Raw genomic sequence first — 17791 nt, forward strand, 5'->3', positions numbered from 1 at the left:
GAAGGGAAGGCCAGGATGAGCTCCCGGTTTTCTACGCCGGCAGAGGCATGAACGGAGCGGAAATAAGGTATCCTCCCTTGGAGCAACTGGCCCTTGCACTTATCGTTGCCGCCAGGCGCCTCCGCCAGTACTTCCAGGCACACACGATCCATGTGTTAACCAATCAACCACTGAGGCAAGTGATGCAGAACCCTGAACACTCGGGGCGCCTCAGCAAGTGGGCCATCGAGCTCAGCGAGTTCGACATAGAATACAAACCAAGAACCGCCATGAAGGGCCAGGCAGTGGCGGACTTCATCGCTGAACTCACCGAACGTCAACCTGAACCCGGTGTAGAGATGGTACCCGGAGCGGAAGTGGTAACCGTCGGGGAGGCAAGTCCCCTCCAGTCGGATTGGAACCTACATGTGGACGGGTCCGCCAGCGCCAAGGCCAGCGGCGCCGGAGTCATCCTAACAGGACCAGGGGGACTGAACGCGGAGTACGCGTTGAAATTCAACTTCAAAGCTTCAAACAATGTGGCGGAGTACGAGGCACTGATCGCCGGTCTACTCCTCGCCATTGACTCAGGGGCTGACAGCGTCAACATATTCAGCGACTCTCAATTAGTCGTTAACCAGGTCAACGACAGCTTCCAGGCCAAGGACCAGCAGTTAGCGGCATACTTGGGATATGTCAAAACGTTGCTAAAAAAGTTCAACTTCCACACCATCACACAAATCCCCAGGGAAAAGAACGCCAAGGCTGATTCCCTGGCGAGACTGGCAACCGCCCAGCCACATCAAAGTCCAGCGGACACAAAGGTGGAATGCCTTGACAAGCCAAGCATCACAAAGACCCTAGCAGAGATCTTCAACATTGAAATCAACCCCAGCTGGATGGACGAAATCACTGCATACAAGCGCAGCGGCACACTACCAGAGGATAAGGTCAAGGCACGCCAAATTCAGCGGAGAGCAACCCGCTACAATATCCAGAATGGCAAGCTTTACCGCCAGGGGTTCACTCACCCCAACCTCCGCTGTTTAACCCCGGAGGAAGGAAAGCTCGTGCTGGCAGGAATCCACGGCGGGGAGTGCGGAAACCACTCGGGCGCCAGATCCCTGGCCAATCGTACAATGCGACAGGGCTACTTTTGGCCTACGCTTGGTGAGGACGCCCGGCAGGTGTCAAGATCTTGCCACAAATGCCAGCAGTTCGCCGATCTCCCACATGCGCCGGCGGAACCACTTTCAGTCATCATCGGTCCATGGGTCCACTCTACATGGGGCCTCGACTTGATGGGAAAATTCCCAACCGCCAAAGGACAGTTCAAGTACATCATTGTCGCTATCGACTACAACAGCAAGTGGATAGAGGCAGAGCCACTAACGGCCATCACTACCGCCAAAGTCATTCACTTCCTCTGGAAAAACATTTACTGCCGCTATGGTGTCCCACACACAATCATTACAGACAACGGCACACAGTTCAACAATGAGGAACTCATTTCATTCACCGCCAATCTGGGCACCAAGATGAGCTTTGCCTCTGTCGCCCACCCCCAAACCAACGGCCAGGTCGAAGCGGCAAACAAGATAATCAAGAAGCTGCTAAAAAAGAAACTCGACACTGCCAAGGGCTTGTGGGCGGAAAAGCTTCCAGAAGTGCTATGGGCCATCAGGACGACTCCATCCTCCGCCACTGGTGAAACCCCCTTTTGTATGACGTTCGGAACTGAGGCCATTCTGCCTGTCGAGGTAGCTCAACCCACCGCTCGGGTCGAGTGCTACCACCCAGAGACCAACGGCGATGGCATCAACCTGGACTTGGACCTCCTAGAGGAAAAACGACACAAGGCTCATGTGCAAAACCTGCAAAACAAGCAACGAGTATCGCGTTTCTACAACGCCAGAGTCAAGGCCCGGAACCTCTAACTGGGGGACTGGGTAATGAAGGAAGTCATTCCAGCACCAACAAAACTCCGCCCAACTTGGGAAGGTCCATATAAAATAGTAGAAGTCGTTAGCCCAGGCACCTTCTACTTAATGGACAAGGATGGCGTCACTACGACCCACCCTTGGAATACCGAACACCTTCGGTATTACTACAAATAGTCATGTCGCTACCCAGGAGCATCTTGACTTAGCTAAATTTTTGTTCAATATTTAGCTAAGGGAAGCTACCCAACGGGTACATCCCCACTTTTGTTAACACTGACCAGTCAGTTATCAATGAAACGAGGAATTATTCAAACCATTGTTACCAAGTCTAGCACTGAGGGCAGCTGGCAACGCCAGCAATCGTCAGCGGACCTCGTCCGCTACGTTGTGCACTTGGACCAATCTTAATTCCTTTAATTTTTCATTGATTGCAAAAGAAAATCCTAAGTCAAAACTCTAGCGGTATAGACATGTCATCACACAACGTCAAAAATTCCATACTTCATATATTCAGGGCTGGGACTCCCCATCCAAAAATTGTTCCTTACATTCAAAAAAAAAAAAAAGTACATATATTTTCAGCCTCAGCGGCTACACAATCAAAACAGAGCACGTCCGGCATGTTAGGGGTTGGCCCCGGCGTCCCCTACTTCCGACTGCGGCGGCTGTCCGCAGCTTGTTTGGTCAGTCCCTCGAGCGGTGGGACTTGGCGTCTCTATGGTCCCATCCACCGGCGTATGATACCCACTGCCTGAGCTGCCGCCACCTGCTGGGGGACTGGGTACTGGCGGGGGTTTCTTCGTCGGCGCTGCATTTTTTGCTTGCGGCGCCTTGGGCAGGGACGCCTTGGCCCAATCAATGGCACCCTTCGCTCGCAACATCTCGACATTCGCCAGGGCGCCGGCCTTCGCCGCTTCATTCATCGCGTGTTTGTATTCCGCCGACTGCTTGAAACTCTCCACAGCGGCGGCAGCGGCTCGGCTTCCATCGTCCCTCAACCGGGTCACCTCACCCTCCAGTCTCTTCACTTCCCCTTGCCTGGCGGCAGACTCCCGCTGCAGGATATCAATTTTCTTCTCCTTGGCAGCCACACGCTCTTGCAGCAAGGCCTTGTCTTGCTCCAGCTGGGAGACTTGATCATTTCGTTCTATGTCCCGCTGGATGGCCACGTCTAGCTTGCCTCGAGCGTCCGCAGCGTCACAGTCCGCCTTCATCAGGCGTCGCTCCACATCCGCCAGCCTGTCCTTGGCCTCCGCCAGCTCCCTCTCCAGCCTCTTAACCTCCTCCCGGAGCTGTCCCTCAATTCGGGGTTGCTTGGAGGCCGCCAAGAACATTTCGTTCAGCCCAACCGCCAAGTGCCCAAAGGCTGAGCTAAAGGGCGACTGCTCGATCGCCGTTGGCCGCGTCATCCCTGCCAGACCGCCGAACCCCAACCGCTCGCACAAGTGATAGAGAAACTCCCGCTCACTGTCGGTCATGAACTCGGTGAAGGCAGCGAAAGAGTCCAGATCGCTCACGGGCATCTCTCTCTCAGCCGTCACAGGAGCCTTCGACGGATCTTGTCGGCTCCTCTTCTGCCTGTGGACCTCGAGGGTCTCGTCTTCATCCTCCTCCCCGGCCGAATCACACTGGCGCCGCCTCCGCAGGATCGACCGGGTATCTCCCGTGGGCGCAGCCCTGGTCCCCTTCGGCGGTTGTCTCCCCACCGCGGTAGCGGCAGCCCCCACTGGCGCCACGACTTTTTCTCTCTGTGGCCCACGTCGAGTGGCAACCACTCTTTCCTTCTGCGGCCCGGAAGAGGATCCCTTTTTTCCCCCGCCCGCTTTTCCATCCGCCTGCACGCTGGGCAAACCGTCGGCCCCTAGGTGAGAGTGGTGCGGCATGGGCAGCGTCACCGGAACCTCGGATGCGCTCACCTCCAGCGTCTCCGGGTTCACAACTGTCATCTGGGCCGCCTCGCCTGAAGCATACATTGTCTCCAAGAAGTTGTCTATCTCCGCACGGTCCATGGCTTTGTCAAAGGTGTCACGGCTCGCTTTGTTGCCTGGCGGAGTCTCTGAGAACATGCAAACACCTGTCAGCTTTAACCAAGTTATCAAGAGATACAATGTGGCGGAGGTCTCTTACCAATAGCGCGCGTTAGCTGCTGATCGACCAACAGCTCCCAGCCGGTGAGGAGACGGAAGTCCAGCAAATTGCGGTTCTTCCAACAACCTTTGATACGCGCAACCCGGCACTCTTCCTCACGCGTCAGATTGTAGCGCAGTCCCGCTGTAAGACAAGAGACAAGGTGTCAGTCAAACGATTGCAACATATATACCATAATCCGCCAACTCTGTTCAGCGGAGATCAACGGACAACCTCGGATTGGCTGAAACTCCAACTTAATCCTAAACGTCGGCTCCCCCTGGTTGGACTCCGCTTGGTACTCCCACCCCGTCGTTGCCACGCAAAACGTCCCCCGCCAGAAGGACATCGAATCCCTCAAATTCTCTATCAGCTTGGGCGCTCCCTGCCGGCGGCTCAAATTTACTTGCCCCCTACAACCTTGGCGATTAACGTACACCAGTTCGTAGAAGTGCAAAACCTCCGCCACCGTCGGCCCCTCGCACCCGGATAGCCGCCACAAGGAGTTCATCGCCAGCATCAACCGCCACATGTTGGGACAGATCTGCCCAAAAGCGACGCCGAACTCACACACCAGGATCTGAAGGTTGGGTACTAGCGGCAACGTCACTCCTTGGCGGAATATTGCCTCGTGAACGGCGGCGAACCCCGCTGGAAGGATTGAGGCCTTCTCGTCCGCCGTCGGTTGACGAAGTCTCACCACTCCCGGCAGCCGGTATATCCGCTTCATCCGGTTGACCGCGGCGGCAGTCATCCGCCCTCCCGCCTCGTCGACGGGAGTCCCATCCGGGAGCACCCACGCCGATTCTGTTTCCTCCCCCGTCACGTTTCCCCCGTCAGCAGAACCACTGGCGGCACTATTACTTGCTAGCCGCTCCTCACACCTCTCCCGCGCAGCAGCTTCCTCACCCGCCCTAGAACTCTCCGGACGCGACGTACGGCCCATGACAACTTCCCAGGGTATGGTTTGCAGCGGCTCGATGTCTAACGGCTCTGGCAGTGAGGTTCCTGCACGGGCAGACGGACGCAACGAGTCAATAAAAACCCTATCCGCCGCACTGATTGACACGTCAGACCCGGAGTCCTCACTGCTCGAGATCTCTACGACGTTGGCCATCCCAAAACCCTAAAACCCAAATCAGTTAGCCCACAGAAGGATCTAACCTATCCCTATATCAGGCATAGCAAAAGCACCACGAACAGCTACCCAGAAAATACCAAAACATGAACAAACCCCCCCCCCTTTAACCCAGATTCAACCATCTAGCAAAACCCTAACTGACAACTCTCTGTCAAAGCACCGTAACCTACCTCAAATCTCATCTTACACCCCCGACGAGCATCAAGAAACCCAGTTCACACACCAATCCCAGACACAAATACCAAACCCACAAATCGACAAAAACACAAAACCGAAGAGAAGGATAACCAGAACACTAACCTCAGTCGTGAACTCTCTGGCGTGCTGGTACTCGCTATGCCCCGACGACGGAAGTTTTCGTCTCTCCGACCACGAGAACTCCACCAACGCACGGCACTCTCTCTGCAAATCTCGGCTGGGCAGAGCTTGAAGACGACAAACAGTTCGAATGGATTTTCTGATCTCCCTTCTCAATACGTTCCCCCCCTTTTATGTCAACGTCAGAGGCTTTTGGGCCGTCCGCTAGAAAACGACATCACACCCCAGCCGTACACGTGTCCCCTGTCCGCACTAACCCTCCGGGTTAACCGAGGCGTCGCCTCGGTTACGAAATCCATCATTACTCGCATTAATGACGAGAAGACGGCCGGACTGAGGAGACGCGTCTCCACACGCTAACCCTCTAGTTCTTTGCCACGTGTCAAGGCGTATCACGGAAGCAATCCGAGGTACGCCCTTCTACAAGTGACGGTCTCCACTGAGCGAAACCCCGCCAGCGGAACTTCTCACTTGTCCTTCTACAAGTGACGGTCTCCGCTGAGCGAAACCCCGCCAGCGGAACTTCTCACTTGTCCTCCTACAAGTGACGGTCTCCGCTGAGCGAAACCCCGCCAGCGGAACTTCTCACTTGTCTTTCTCCAAGTGACGGTCTCCGCTGAGCGAAACCCCGCCAGCGGAACTTCTCACTTGTATTCTCCACGTGACTGTCTCCGCTGAGCGAAACCCCGCCAGCGGAACTCCTATCTTCTGCATGTGACCGTCTCCGCTGGGCGGAACCCCGCCAGCGGAACTTTTCACTACCTATTATTTACGAAGTCTCCTAAAAGCGGCACTTCTCCCTTGTCATCATACAAACGGGGCGCCTTCCGCTACGCACCTCTAGCGGAAACCTCTTTTATCTGGCAAGTCGCGTACTTTATTCAGCGCGGTACCGCTCAATAACGTAACTCCAAGCACGTCCACTGGACGCTGTTTACTGCTATAAACCAGCGGGGGGACACCCGCCAGCGGCGGATCCCGAGGCCACGCCTCATTCTGACAAATGACCGCCACGCGGCATTACAGTCAGATTGTCCCTACGGGACACGGGGACTAGTCAACAGTCTACGACGACCCTGATCAGGTACGTTGACCCCCGTCACTCGGGTCCTAAAGATTGGGTTCGCTACCCAACACCCTCTGCTCCGTGCAGCTCCCCCTCACCAAACAAATTTTGCGACCATCCGGAGGTCCATCTTAGCCGGGGAGTGGGGGACTCCCTGGGGGGCCTAGCAGGGGCCCACCCGAAAGGGTATAAAGCGTTTGCTCAGTAATATCCATGGTTGACAACGCACTGACGCTAATTATGCTTTTGCAAAAGTCTAGCGGAAGAAAACGCTTCAAACCGCCGATCAACTCCCCAACCAAGATTGCCCTCCTTGACTGGGGACTTGGGGGACTTGTACCTACATGTACGTTGCAAAGCATAATTAGCTATAATCAGACACACTCATCGTACCGCCAGAGATACCAACTACCGCCAAAGGAGTAACCCACAGATAGGCAGCCAGGCGGGCCACGGCCTGAGCACAAGAGTTCCCCGGGATCAACGCTGACGCGCCGCCACGCACTCTGCCAAGACGGCATCAGAAGCTACTGGAACTGGGAAACTGAAGCATATCAGTCCCACATCGAAAACAAGGAGAAGATCAGACCTCTCCTCACCTATAAAAGGTCCTCTCTTCTCTCTTCATTATTACGCATTAACTACTCATTTATTACTGTGCTGCCTATATATCAACTGACTTAGGCATCGGAGAAGTGAAGACCGCCCAACGCGGTCTCCCTCTGACGCCCTGTCTTTCATTTGGCAGCTGTTAACGTTAGTGATCCGTGGGGATATCTAGTTAGCTATAAATAAAGAGAGAGAGAGAGATTGACACAAGATGTATAGTGGTTCGCCTCCGCCTGAGCGGGAGACTACGTCCACTTGAAAACTATACTAGTGTGTCGAGCCTTGCGGCCTAACAAGATTACAAAGTATGTAATGGGATGTCCTAATTGTGGGAGGGGGGCATTCCTCTTATAGATGAAGGAATGCCCTTCCTATACTTATTCTTCGATGTGGGATAAGTTTTCACATATTTCTAGTATAGAAAGCTTAGAAGCATGTAGAAAGCTATTTTGTGGTGACATCTTGGCAAGGGCGGGAAGGTGGCTTCCCGGTGGCGGATTTGTGACTTCCGGATACCGCCGCGTAGCCTGAACATAGGGCTACATGATTCATGTCTCGGTTGGGCCTTGCCATGCCTTGTGGATGTCCCAAAGTGGGTGTTACTTATGCTTGGTGATGTAGTAAATACTCCATATTGTTGGAGGTATGTACAAGTCCCCGAAGTCCCCAAGTAAGAGTAGCTTCTTGGTTGGGGAGTTCAAATCATGAAGTCATCAAGTATAAGTAACCGGGCGGTACGGAGCCCCTACAAGTCCCCGAACTCTGTAAGCAAGAAGGGACTCGTAAACCTGCACAGTAAAAACAAAAAGCAGGCATACGTAGAATGCTCGTTGCATTGGGCAACAAAATGTGAGTTGCATTTGATATGTGTTGGCATATATAAACGTATGAGGTGCGTGATACATGTTGATGTATACACGCGAATGGCGTCGAGGACGATCGATTATGACGTACAAAACTCGAGATCGCGTATGGCCGTGTGAGCATATGGATTGCAAATGATAAATGTAAGTTGTACGAGCGCTGCGAAGGTAAGCGTTTGTTTGGTTGTCGCTTGTGTTAATGGAACGCGAAAAGAATTTGATTTGTCGCGGGCGACAAATGGTAGAAAAATTCCATGTTCCATTAACGTGTGGTGTGTCGAGTAGAATGCCGGGAAGGCGTGAGCGGGAAGCTCAAGGGGGATGAGCGGAAGCTCAATGGGTTGCCGGGAAGGCATGAGCGGGAAGCTCGTGAGCGGAAGCTCAATGGGGCGCCGGGAAGGCATGAGCGGGTAGCTTGTGAGCGGAAGCTCAATGGGGCGCCGGGAAGGCATGAGCGGGAAGCTCATGAGCGGAAGCTCAATGGGGCGCCGGGAAGGCATGAGCGGGAAGCTCGTGAGCGGAAGCTCAATGGGTTGCCGGGAAGGCATGAGCGGAAGCTCAATGGGTTGCCGGGAAGGCATGAGCGGAAGCTCAATGGGGTGCCGGGAAGGCATGAGCGGAAGCTCAATGGGGTGCCGGGAAGGCATGAGCGGAAGCTCAATGGGGTGCCGGGAAGGCATGAGCGGAAGCTCAATGGGGTGCCGGGAAGGCATGAGCGGGAAGCTCGTGAGCGGAAGCTCAAGGGGTGCCGGGAAGGCATGAGCGGGAAGCTCGTGAGCGGAAGCTCAATGGGGCGGGCCCCCGGTAGGCCCCGCTAGAGAGTCCCCGACTCCCCAGCCATGTTTGTTGAGGGGGAGCTGCACGGAGCAGAGGGTGTTGGGAAGCGATCCCAATCTTTGGTACCCAAGCGTCGGGGTTAACTGCCGGATCAATGGCTGCCGTAGGCTGTGTTAACTAGTCCCTTGCTGCCGGATCAATGGCTATTATGAGGCTTTTCCTGACCGCTTGGCGGTTTTTGGTCGTAGACCGTGGACTCGTACAGTGTATGTGCACGAAAAAATGACAAAACACACAGAGCAAGCATGTACAAGTAGTAAAGTGGCCAAGAACATGTCGGAGGCATGCCTAAGGGTTTATAGAGACATGTATAGGCATGGCATTGGCGGTAGCTCAAATTGCAAGAGCGGAAAAGATAAGACATTGTTACTTAACTTATGCCGATTTGGAGGCTAGCGGAGTTATCCGAGCATGACGGTCCGTTGCTTGGCGGATAAAGTACTCCAATAATGTCCGTCGAGTCGTAGTTGCGGTTGAATGCGCAATGGAAATAGAAATTTCCCTGTTGCAAAATATATGATTAATATGTGGATTTGAAAAAATCAACACCAAAAATTTGCATATGTACTTTGATGGAATTATAAGCAAAGTGTATAAGCAAATGTAGTGCTTGATGACAAATATCATGCATATATGTCTATTTACTTTGAATGTCAAATGGGTGAGGAACGGGATTCCTTATGTGCGATGATGGAGCATAGCCGTGACGGCATCATTTATATGTAAATGCACTAGTCAAATGGCACAAATAATCACTTGAATTGACATATGCAAGTAGCAGCCTATACATGTGTGTACACGTTCCTGCCCATAAGATATATGGCTACAAGCATAGCGCAATTAATGGACCGATAAGTGTGTGACGTTGCACATACGTGGTACTATAGTAGAGCATGGCAGATCACTTAATTAGCAAAGCAGGCAGAGACTATTAAAGCATAGGAAATGGTCTTGTAGGCCTGTTGACTATTATAAGCACGTGGTAGGCATATACACATAGCATGCTTAACAGATGGCATGTGTGTATAATATGTAGAGTGGTGGACATATGTATGCCATCATGGGCTACCAACTTTAAATGCATGGCATGTATGTGCTTTTGCAAAGTAATGAGAATATAATATATATGCTGTAGCTGATGATAATAGGCATATTTAGATGCTTTAGCTCTGCACTGAAGAAAACTCATCTGTTTTTTAGTTTGTGTCAGAGAGAAGACGTTGAGCTGCACCCGAGGCTTGAGGCAGCAAAGAGGGACTGCGAGATTGAATGGGTGCCCAAAGCAGTTTTCTGAGTATGAAGAGGAGGTTGAAGATCCGCCCAGAAAGTTGAAACTTTGCCCAGAGTATTGAAGCTCCGCCGGGAGTGAAGCTCTGTCAACTAGCTTAAACACAAACATGTTTAAGCGGAGGAGGCTGCAGTCGCTGGCGGAGGAGCACAGCTGAGCTGGTTATCGCTGATGGAGTAGTGCAGCCGGCGGTGAAAAAGTCTGGCGGAGCGGAGCATGGTGCTCGGCGGAGCAGCTGGCCGGTCGAGGCAGCCTAGCGGAGCATGGTGCGCAGTGACGGACCGGAGCGGAAGTTGCCCGGAGTTTCACAGCGGAGCCAAGGTTGGCGGAAGTTCTCGTTCAGCGGAGCGGAATCCGCTGCCAGAATCCGACGGAGATGCAATCTGCAACAGGGAGCTCGCAGCGGGGACTGCACACCGGCACTGCAGTGCGCAGGGGAGAGCCGGGCGGTGCCGCACTGGGCGGAGTGTGTCCGCTGATGAAGTCCGGCGGAGCCGTTTCGGAGTGGAAGCTCGAGCTCGCAGCAGAGACCTGATGTATGGACGCTGACCCGGCGGCATATCGAAGGAGGAGCGCAGCGGAGGCCTGTAGTGGGCGGAACTGCGAAGTTGGGCGGAGCGGGAGAAGGAAAGCGCTGCACGAGAAATTGTTTGGGTGTGGAGAACAATTTCTTGGGTGTCCAGAGAAATTTTTTGCCGCCCAAAATTTTTTTTTTTTTTTTTTTTTTTTTTTTTTGAGTTGGGCGTTGACCGAGCCTTCATCAGCGTTGACCAAGCTTGTCGGCGTTGACTAGCCTTGACCAAGCCTTGTTCGGCGTTGACCAAACGTTGACCGGCCCTGATGGGCGTTGACCGACCCCGCTGGGCGTTGACCACGTGTTGACCAGCCCGCAAGGTGCAAATTTCTGCACACTCTGCTCTAGTTGCCGCCAAGAGACATTAATTCAAACATAAACTCAAAGAAGGAAGGAATTTCTTCAAGCTCCGCTAAGCAGACTTAGCTCACGGTAGGTGACGAAGCCACTGTGTTGGCTTCCCACAGACGGCGCCAATGTTAACGTTAGTGATCCGTGGGGATATCTAGTTAGCTATAAATAAAGAGAGAGAGAGAGATTGACACAAGATGTATAGTGGTTCGCCTCCGCCTGAGCGGGAGACTACGTCCACTTGAAAACTATACTAGTGTGTCGAGCCTTGCGGCCTAACAAGATTACAAAGTATGTAATGGGATGTCCTAATTGTGGGAGGGGGGCATTCCTCTTATAGATGAAGGAATGCCCTTCCTATACTTATTCTTCGATGTGGGATAAGTTTTCACATATTTCTAGTATAGAAAGCTTAGAAGCATGTAGAAAGCTATTTTGTGGTGACATCTTGGCAAGGGCGGGAAGGTGGCTTCCCGGTGGCGGATTTGTGACTTCCGGATACCGCCGCGTAGCCTGAACATAGGGCTACATGATGCATGTCTCGGTTGGGCCTTGCCATGCCTTGTGGATGTCCCAAAGTGGGTGTTACTTATGCTTGGTGATGTAGTAAATACTCCATATTGTTGGAGGTATGTACAGCAGCTAGCAGGAATCACCAAGTATACAGAGTAGCAGTCCGCCCGCCGGACCCGCGTTAAACGAAGGTTTGGCTACCGCCAGACTTTGAGCATTAACAACAAGCTTAGGGCCTTGCTCTTATTTCTAGACTCCAGGCTACAAGATTAGTTGGTTGTAGAAAATCCCGCATCGAAGGAGACTCAAAGATTGTGATCAACTGCATCAAAGACAAGTACAACATTAATTGGCGAATAAGAACAATAATAAGAAATATTAGATCACTACTTGATCATTTTGATTCGATTCGAGTACACCATGCCTATTCTTAGAGTAACAAATGCGATGGCAAATCTCTTGCAAAACTTGGAAATGCTGATAAAGACAAAAATTTAGATTGGTACAGTCTCTCCAAGTGCTTCTTACGACTATGGTTTTGATGGTTGTCCAATCATATGAATTGAACATATACTTGGTGCTTACGCCAGTATCATTTGGTTTAGTGGCATGAGTGCTTACTTTATAAGTAAAATGTCATGAGTTTGACTCACGGACTAGTTGTTGTATATAATAAGTCACGACTGAAGGTGATTATATAAACTTATTTTAAGGTTAAAGTTTGTGCAGATAGCAACTCCTACGCGCAATGTAAAGTGCTTACTTTATAAGTAAAATGTCCTGAGTTCGACTAACTGATTATTTAAACTTATTTTAAGGTTTAAGTTTGTGCAGATAACAACTCCTACGAGCAATGTAGATTTATAGAACAACTTGCATGAGTTCCTAACTATGTTACACTTGGGTGCAAGAAAGGAATACTAGCAGCTAGACTCGGCTTGACCTCTTCCTGAACTAGTAGTGTCACAATTTAACAGTAGGACTGAGACAAAAGGAGCAAAATAAGAGCTGATCATTGAAATATTTGATGGGAGGATGGGCAACGGATCTTCGAAGTTGAGCACTTGGATCGTGACGCAGTCGGAAGTAACCTAGGTTTACAAGCAATAAACCCTAAAAAGATAAATCTGGAGTCCACCAGAGAATTTGAGAAAAATCTCTCATTTTATTAAATTTGATATGATAGAACTTATCTTAATACATAGCATGATGGTGCTTATATAGGCATCCAAGTCATAATCTAATCACAATCATAATCTAATAAGAAATCGTAAAGAATCCAAATTAAAAATGAAACTAAAAACTTAAAATAAAAAGAATCCTAAAACAAATGTAAGACAAGCCTAAAAATGTTAAATCCCGAATCGGATAATTAAAACAATATGTTTTGGCCTAAATCTGTTAGGGCTCACTAAAGTGAGTCTTGAAGATCTCGTCGTTCCCATTTTGAAAATGTATCATGCGTCTCAAAAGGACCTTCTGGCAAAAAGTTGATCCCAATCTAATTCAAAATTAATACCTGACTTTTTGCACGAGAAACTCAAAAAATCCAAAACCAAATATTCTTGAATATTCCAGCGGCTAATAACCTCATTACGCGTGAGTTACCTATTTTCCAACCATTGTTCTTGATTCCACGCTGCTTCTTTGCTTTTATGGTTTTCCGGCTAAACCGGGCCCATTCTCTCTTGTTGTATCAAAGGCCTGATGTTATAGTTTAGGTGAGCACACCACAACCCAACAATCAACAAGCGCTCTAATTGCTTCTCTTCAAAATCTCCACATAGTTTCGGGTCTGCTGCTTCGAGGATTTTCCCTTCTCCATAAAGCTCCCAAACCCACTCCATCATACTGACTTCACGGCTTTCAAATTTGGGGTCGCTTGGTTTTCTCCTGCAAGCAATTTCCAAAGCAACAACTCCGAAACTATACACATCTGACTGCTTGCTACCCTTCCCTGTGGTCACATATTCTGAAGCCATGTAACCCATGGTTCCAGCAAGTTTTGTAGTTGGCAAAAATTGTTCTCCATGGTCTACAAGTCAAGCCAATCCAAAATCTCCAAGCTTCGCACTGAAATTGGAATCTAGCATAACATTGCTGGATTTGATATCCCTATGGAGCACACATTGTTCCCATCCTTCGTGTAGATAGAACAACCCCGATGCCAAGCCTAGAGCAATTTTATATCTTACCTCCCAGATCAACAAGCTTTTTTCTTTGAAGAGATGGAAATCTAGGCTACCATTGGGCATGAACTCGTAAACGAGTAGGAGTTATCTTCTTTCGTGACATTGGTTGGTGAGTTGCACTAAATTTCGATGCCCAAGTCGACTGATAATCCTTACTTCTGCTGCATACTCCTTAAGCCCTTGTTCAAACCCCTTTGATCTTTTAACCGCAACATACGAGTTCAAGTCTTTTATGAAGCCTCTATAAACCCCACCCAATCCTCACTCTCCGAGCTTTTGTCCCTCCACAAAATTACTTCACTTGAGCCAAATCGCTGAATGGAAACTTTCTCAGGCCTTTACCCTTCTCGAATTTGTTTTCCATGGAGTAATCAACCATACGATCTACATCACTTTCTCCTCCACACTTCTGCCTCCAGATTAACCAAACCAAAACTAACCCACAAACAATAATAATACATCCACCAACACTCAAACTCAACCCTAGTGCTATTTTAGAACAGGGACTTGCAGATTTCTTAGCTGTAATCTCATCAGCCAGGGGAGTTGAACTAAAATTCCATGAGCTGATCTTATGTAATGCAATTTCATTTCCTGTTGCACCAGAGATCCCAACGGATCCGGCTCCTCTAAAGTGAGGAGGTTGTAAATTTACGTCAATTTCATAAAATCTTGACCATCTATCTAATCTAAGGGTCCTGACAATTGACACATCACTATTCCACCAATTTTTGGTTTTTCATCTTAACCCTAGTTAACTTTCCGTTAACTCCAAAAAAAAAAAAAAAATTGGGAATTTCTCGTCAAGTTCCTTCTTCGTTCTTCCTTTCCTATTTCTCTTTACTTCCATGGCTGCGTACTAACCATAGAATGACTTCTTGCACTTGTGTTAATTAATAAATTCATCAAGCTAGAATCAATTCTATGTTATTCATTCTATTTTCATAATTACGAATCAAATTATCAAATTGTTTATGGTTTGGGTACTAGAGAACTTGGATGACCAGATTCAATTTTCATAATCCTATGCTCATCTTTGATGGACCTGAGAATTAGAAAATTGTTTATCAGCTTGATCATGCATCATCAATATTAATGAACTCATCTTCAGCATCGCAATTGAGAATCTGGTATGTGATGAGTTCAAAAAATTAATCATGGAATTGAGTTCAAGAGTTCTTAAAATTCATCAAGATGCAATACTAAATTGGGATATATTAACTCCATCGGGAAAAAAAAAATTTCCCTTCTCCTCCAACACAAAAAAAAAAAAAAAAAAAAAAAACAACAAAAGCAAGTTCAGTGTGTATTTTGGTCTTCGATCATGGTTTAGGTATCTTCAGATGTCTGTATTAATGGAATTCCACTTCAAATCAACATTTTCAAAAGCCCTAATCCTCTGTACAGTGTACAACATCAGATTTGTGATTATGAAAACAGAATAAATAGCATAGGATTATTTCTTTATGAATTTATTAATTAACAGAAGTGCAAGAACAGTCATTCCATGGTTAATGCACAACCATGGTAGCAAAAGAGAAATAGAAAAGGAAGCACAAAGAAGAACTTGACGCAGAGAGAAACGCTGGCCAAAAATTCCTCTTTTTTTTATTTTATTTTTTATTTTTTATTTTTAGAGAGTTAACGGCAAGTTAACTAGGATTTAGATAAAAAATAAAAAATTGGTGGAATAGTGATGTGTCAATTGTCAGGACCCTTAGATTAGATAGAGAGTCAAGATTTTATGAAATTGACATAAATTCACAACCTCCTCACTTTAAAGGAGCCGGATCCGATCCCAACAATGACGCAATCCGGCAAGTACTGATTCTGTGATTCAGATCAACCATGTGATCAAGATCTCTCATCACTTGGTTACCACTCACATAAGTAGTAAAAGCAAAGCTATGATTTTTCGATTTAGAATCATATCTAACCGTAGCACTATTGAGTTTTCCTTCCTCAATACCACCGTGCCAAGGTGTGGTGGTCAAGGACTTGAGAGCGTTGACGTCAATTCCAACATGATCGCCTACCGGATCATCAACGCTTTCTGCAGTGTTCCGGTAGATATCAAATTCAATCGCCACAAACAGATACTCAGTCCTCGACGCACGTGCCTTTGGGTTGTGTGTAGGGCGAAGCCAAGACTACCCCCTTCTCCCAGCTTGCGGTTGAGTAAGGCACCATTTGGGGCAAGGAAGATCGAAGGCAAGACCATCCGCGTAGTGAGGCATGTTTTGAGAATTGATGACAAATGTGAAAGTGGTGGTGAAGTCGGCCAGTTTTCCGGTGGCGTTTTCACTGAGGAGGAAGGGTTGATTGTAGGTGGCCCGACCGATACTCACGTTCATCGATTCATCTTGGGCGCTTAGGGTGAGGCGGAGGAATTGACCTTCGATAGAAGCGTCTCCCTCTAGCGACAGAGTGTTAATAGTGTTGGGAAAAGTGGAGAAAGTAAAGTAGGGCTGGGCATTTAAGCCTGAAAACCTGACAACCCGGACCTGCCTGTCAAAGCCCGACCCGTACGGTCCGGGCCCAATTTTTATTTTCGTAGAAACGGGCCGGGCCGGGCCTTGATAGTCAAAGAACGGTCCGGGCCCGGGCCTTGAGTTTTAGAAATGCAAAAGCCCGGAAAGCCCATATACATAAAAAAGGATACATGTGTCTGTATATGAGTGGTTATAACGCAAGGCTCAAAATTGTTATTCTAGGACCGGACACACTGGATTGTTGTCTGCAGCTCCAAAGACCCAAAGTCCCAAACCTAATCTCCATTCGATCTAGTCTTCAGTCTTCCCTTGTTCACTCCGCCTCCTTCTTCCTCTTCTTTCCTCACTCGGCCTTGAATCACGATTTCACTCGATCGCCTTAAACCACAGAAATCCAGAACTCGATCTCCTTTCGTACTCAGTTCCTCTTCTTTCCTCACTCAGTCACTCGGCCTTGAATCATGATTTCACTAGATCTCCTTAAACCACCAGAAGTCTACAACTCGATCTCCTTTCTTCCTCTTCTTTCCTCACTCATTCAAGATTTCAGTCATTTCACTCGATCTCCTTAAACCACCAGAACTCGATCTGCTTTCTTCCTCTTCTTTCCTCACTCATTCACAATTTCACTCGGTCTTCACTTCCTCTGAGTCTCGTCCGCCGTAGTCTGCCCCGTATCAAGGATTCAAGGTCTCTCTCTCTCTCGGTGATCTTACTCTGGAGCTGCGTTGAAGGAAGTGTAGAAGAACAAGACCAGGGCCAGTTGCCGAAAGCTCACCAAGCACCAGGTACTCCTTTTGTCCCTTCTTTAGTTGCTCTTTGTTTATGTGATTCGATTTGAAATGATTGAAGTTTCTGTGATGAATGTTGATTCAACTTTAGTTAACTCCATAAGAAAGTGTTTGGGCGTTGATAGTCTCTGTAGTTGGTGTAGCTGTGATGATATTTGTGGTTTTCTTTGCTTGAAGTTGTTCATATTATGACTAATCTAATTATTCTTCCTGTTTTGATTGTAGCATGGCTACTGACGGGAATGCTATTGTACCATGACCGACAGCTCCAGCAAGAGAGCCTGATGCTCCGATTGCGCCTACAGCTCCGACATCTGCTTGTCCTCCAAGAGCACCACAAAGCAAGAGGAAGAGGGCTCAGAAGAAGGCAGTCAAGACACTGAAGGTCACAACCAGGTCCGACGTCTGGGCACACTTTGAGAAGTTTGATAGGCCAATAATGGAAGTGGTGGATGGAAAGAAGCAGGAAGTTGGACGTGAAGTAAGAGCAAAGTGCAGGTATTGTTTTACTGACCTTGCTGGAGATTCTTCTTTTAGTGGTACTAGTACATTAAGAAGACACATTGAGATTGTATGCAAAAAATACCCTGGTAGGGCTGATACAGAGGGGCAGCAAGCTTTGACTAGTGATGGGATGGCTTCCCGTAGTCTAGTGTCTAGAACTTGGTCAGAAGATGCATGTACTTTAGCTGCCTGTAAAATGATAG

General features: G+C 48.7%; 1 pseudogene; it reads right to left on the minus strand.

The window, feature by feature from the left end:
* Positions 1 to 12529: 12529 nt before the first annotated feature.
* Positions 12530 to 16579, minus strand: LOC133730937 (L-type lectin-domain containing receptor kinase IX.1-like; annotated as a pseudogene).
* Positions 16580 to 17791: the final 1212 nt, after the last annotated feature.

Source organism: Rosa rugosa, chromosome 2 (assembly GCF_958449725.1).
Source record: "Rosa rugosa chromosome 2, drRosRugo1.1, whole genome shotgun sequence".
NCBI lineage: Eukaryota > Viridiplantae > Streptophyta > Magnoliopsida > Rosales > Rosaceae > Rosa > Rosa rugosa.